This window comes from Tenrec ecaudatus, chromosome 3, assembly GCF_050624435.1.
Source record: "Tenrec ecaudatus isolate mTenEca1 chromosome 3, mTenEca1.hap1, whole genome shotgun sequence".
Classification (NCBI taxonomy): domain Eukaryota; kingdom Metazoa; phylum Chordata; class Mammalia; order Afrosoricida; family Tenrecidae; genus Tenrec; species Tenrec ecaudatus.
This window is the reverse complement of record NC_134532.1, coordinates 5097211-5101396: the sequence shown is the minus strand read 5'-3', so window position 1 is coordinate 5101396 and position 4186 is coordinate 5097211. Positions and strand designations below refer to the sequence as shown.

The window sequence follows — 4186 nt, the reverse complement described above, 5'->3', positions numbered from 1 at the left end:
CAGGGTCGAACTGTAACTGTGAATTTCCAAGACTATAATTCTTTACAGTAGAAAACCCCGTCTTTCTCCAGAGGAGCGGCTGGTGGTTTAGAGCTGTTGACCTTGTAGTTAGCAGCCCAATAATTAAGGGTATACACCTAAGGCAATGTCTTTTTATTTTATTTTGAAATGATACCTATTTTAAGGTGCTGCATTTTCCAACTATCTATAAAATATGTTATTTGGCATTAAGTAATTGTGAATAACTTTACCCAAAATAAGGATAATTTAAAAATGTTAGTAAATTTAGATAATTAATTTCAAAAAGTAAGTACTGTATATACTCAAATGTAAGCCAACCCGAGTATAAGCCAAGATACCTAATTATTACCTGGGAAACCAGAAAAACTGATTGACTCATGTATAAGCCTAAATTGAGAAATGCAGGATATGAATTAACACAGAGACCAGAGAGGAGAGACTGAGCACAGCCACAGACACATCCTTACCAGTTCAGCTGCCGGTGTAAGTGAATCACTATGGGTGCTTCTGTGAGTTGGAGCCGTTCACGTCATAGGACGGCTCTGATTGGTTAGATGTGAGTAAACAAACACTCAAAGCCCTGCAGTGTCAGCAGGGCTTTGAATGAACAGCAGAGGAATGGCAATCACCTGGGAGATGTTACACCTCGCTGGGGTACCACTGACCCCTGTATAAGCCAAATCCCAGTTTTTCAGCACATTTTTTTGTGCTGAAAAACTTGGCTTATACACGAGTATATACGGTAAGTAACCTAATTGAAATTGTACTTTCTGCTGCCCAGTGCTTCTCCCCAGCTTGAGTCCGATCCCCTCTGCCCTTGCCCCTCCACGCCAAAACGCCGCCAACATGACAGAGAAACTGCCCTCCAAAGTGGTTGACATCAGCCTGGCCTCCTGAGGACCGAAGGCCCTGGACACTGCAGAGAATGAGATGCCTGGACTGATGCACATGCGCGAGATGTACTCCATCTCCAAGCCGCTGAAGGGCGCTCGCATTGCCAGGTGCCTGCACATGACCGTGGAGACATCTGTCCTTATTGAGACCCTTGTCGCCCTGTGAGCTGAGGTGCGGTGGTCCAGCGGCACCATCTTTTCCACCCAGGACCATGCAGCAGCTGCCATTGCCAGGCTGGCATTCCAGTGCACGCCTGGAGGGTGAAACCTATGAGGGTGAAACCGACCTCCCCAACCTCGTTCACACCAAGTACCCACAGCTCCTGTTGGGCATTCAAGGGATCTCTGAGGAGACCACGACCGGAGTCCACAACCTGTACAAGATGAAGGCCAATGGGATCCTGAAGGCGCCTGCCATCAACAACTCTGTCACCAAGAGCAAGTTTGACAACCTCTACATCTGCTGAGGGTCCCTCATCCATGGCATCAAGCGGGCCCCAGATGTGATGATGGCAGGCAAAGTGGCCGTGGTTGCAGGCTATGGCAAGGTGGGCAAGGGCTGTGCCCAGGCCCGGGGAGGTTTCGGGGCACATGTCGTCATCACTGAGATTGACTCCATCGACACGCTGCAGGCCCCCGTAGAGGGCGACGAGGTCACCACCGTGGACGAGGCCTGTCAGGAGGACAACAACTTTGTCACCACCACGGGCTGTGTCCACCTCATCCTTGGCCGGCCTTTTGAGCAGATGAAGGATGATGGCACTTGTGTAACATCGGACACTTGGACATGGAGGTTGATGTCCAGTGGCTGAACGAGAACTCTGAGGACAAGGTGAACATAAAACCTCAGGTGAACTGCTACCGGCTGAAGAGCGGGCACCGCATCCTCCTCTTGGCTGAGGGCCGGCTGGTCAACCTGGTCTGTGCCATGGGCCACCCCAGCTTCGTGATGAGCAACTCCTTCACCAACCAGGTGCTGGCCCAGAGAGAACCGTGGACCCCTCCGGACAAGTACCCCGTTGGAGTCCACTTCCTGCCCCAGAAGCTGGAGGAGGCGGTGCCTGAAGCCCACCTCGGTAAGCTGAACGGGTAGCTGACCAAGCTGACGCGGAAGCAGGCCCAGTACCTGGGCATGCCGGTGGACGGCCCCTTCAAACCCATCACTACCGTTACTGAAAGCCCGGCCTGCCCTTCCCCTTCCAGCTGGAGTCCCTTTCCGGACCCCAATTCTCCCCAAGAACACATGGCACTAATTTGACTGGCTTGTCATTGGTCCCCGCTTTGTCCCCTCAGACTGTTCCCAGTGTGGCAAAGGGTATTGAGAAACCCCTCTGAAGGCGCTGGCCATGATGGAGGGAGGTGTGCGGGAGACACCCTCAGGGAACCATGACCTGCTCGCTTAGTCTTTACGCTGCAGTTGGCAACAGTGGGCAAGCCCATGCACGTGACATCTAGTCCTCACCGGGTCTAAGGGACCCAGGTCACGTGCTTAGTGTGCAGCTTACTAGTTCCTGGGGCGGTGACAGATGACAGGGAGAGCTCAAAGGGCCGCAGGAAGAGTTTGAATGCCCCTAGGCCCCTAGCTGAGAGATGGACCTTCTCGTCAGCCTCAAAACAGTGAAGTCGGTACTACTTGTCCCTATTTTACAGGGGTTAAAATACATTTGTCAGGGACAGCCAAGAGAAGTGATATCTATAGGTTGGGAGGGGTCAGAAAAATAAAAACATAAGGAGAGGTGTAAGTCTGCCCCTACGTTGGTAATATGCTGGTTCCTGTCACAACTCTGGGTCCAAAAAAGGTTAATTTTGTTTACAATGTGTTGTTAAAAGAGGGCAGGATGGTGGGCTAATAATAAAAAAATATTGGTGCCTAAAAAAAAAAAAGAAATTGTACTTTCTTAAAGCAAAAAAATATTGGCAAAACAAAACACAAAAGATTTGTCTATTTAAATAACTGAGTTATCTAAAACACTATTGTAATTAAAAATAATAGCTTTACTGTTGCTCAAAGACATGGTTAGCCCTGCCATGGCTATTGCTCAAGGGTCTTGCAAAGAGAGCCCTACAGGAGCAGGTGGATTGTTGCTAACATATCAGGACAGGCAGAGGCACAGGAGAGAAGTGGGCAGTGGATCATCATGGGACAAGACAGTCAGACGATAGATGTGACTCTCTAAAAATTAAAAAATATTACATTAAAAACGCATTTTTCCAATTTAATTTAAAATCAAAAGCAGAGCAAAGGTTTTAGAAGCACATTGATCAGCGAATGCCTGACTTTTAAGAGGTAAATCTTTGTTGGGAAAAGGGATTCACAAAAGGATATTGACAGACAACTCTAAATCCCTTCAATTCCATTCCAGACTGAAAGACTAATGTCAAGTGCTAACCAGAGTACACGAACTCCATTTTGACCATTTACATTTTGACCAGTGCTAATTTACTTAAAGTTATTACCTGTAGATAAATGAAGTCAATTGCATACAGCTCTTGTACGCACAGCGATCTAATTTCAATGTGTACTGGCGATATTTGCTATCATAAAGAAGAGACTCTTTCTAAAGCCATGGCATTTTCTAGGAACAGGGAAAATTTTTTAAAAAATCACACACAATTCTTTTTAGAGCAAATCCCTGAAAAAATATTAAACTACTTTCAAGGAAATTAATTTTTTTACTGTCTACTTTTAAGTTTCTATGGATGCATTATTAAATTATATTCCTCTTTATTTTCCTGCTTTTGTTCCATTTATTGGTAAATATTGTTCCTCTATAGAATTTTCCTGGTGATTTAAACTAATACTCAGATTATTAGTATTTGGTGTGCTCTGATCACTTCAACTAAGATTTCATTTTTAGTTTCATGTTAATGTGTTTCCTCGAATCTCCCAGTATATCCTGCCTATTTCTTGGTTAAAATGAACACTGAATGAACATACTTTTTCTGAGCCTTAATTTTCCTGTCAAACACAAGCATGGTTTGAGAAACTCCCAAAGCCCCTTACACGCCTCCTTCATTTCGGAGCAGCTGCACTCGCCACACCGCTGATGCAGGCAGGTTGGTGGACAGGAGCCAGACTCTCTCAGGTTCACGGCCAGCGTTTAGCCAGCAAATCACCTCTGAGTCTCAGTCTGCGCCTGCACTGGCCCTCCACTTGGGGCCAAGGCTTCTTGTCAGGACAGCTGTTTAAAGACTGGGTGGAAGGTCAGGGGAGGGATTTTGTACTTAGGGCCAGTAAGTCAGCAGTTCAGGAAATAACTTCCTTCAGGGTC

General features: G+C 46.8%; 1 pseudogene; it reads left to right on the top strand.

Moving 5' to 3' along the window:
- The first annotated feature begins 867 nt into the window (after positions 1-867).
- On the top strand, positions 868-2090 carry LOC142443240 (adenosylhomocysteinase pseudogene; annotated as a pseudogene).
- Positions 2091-4186: the final 2096 nt, after the last annotated feature.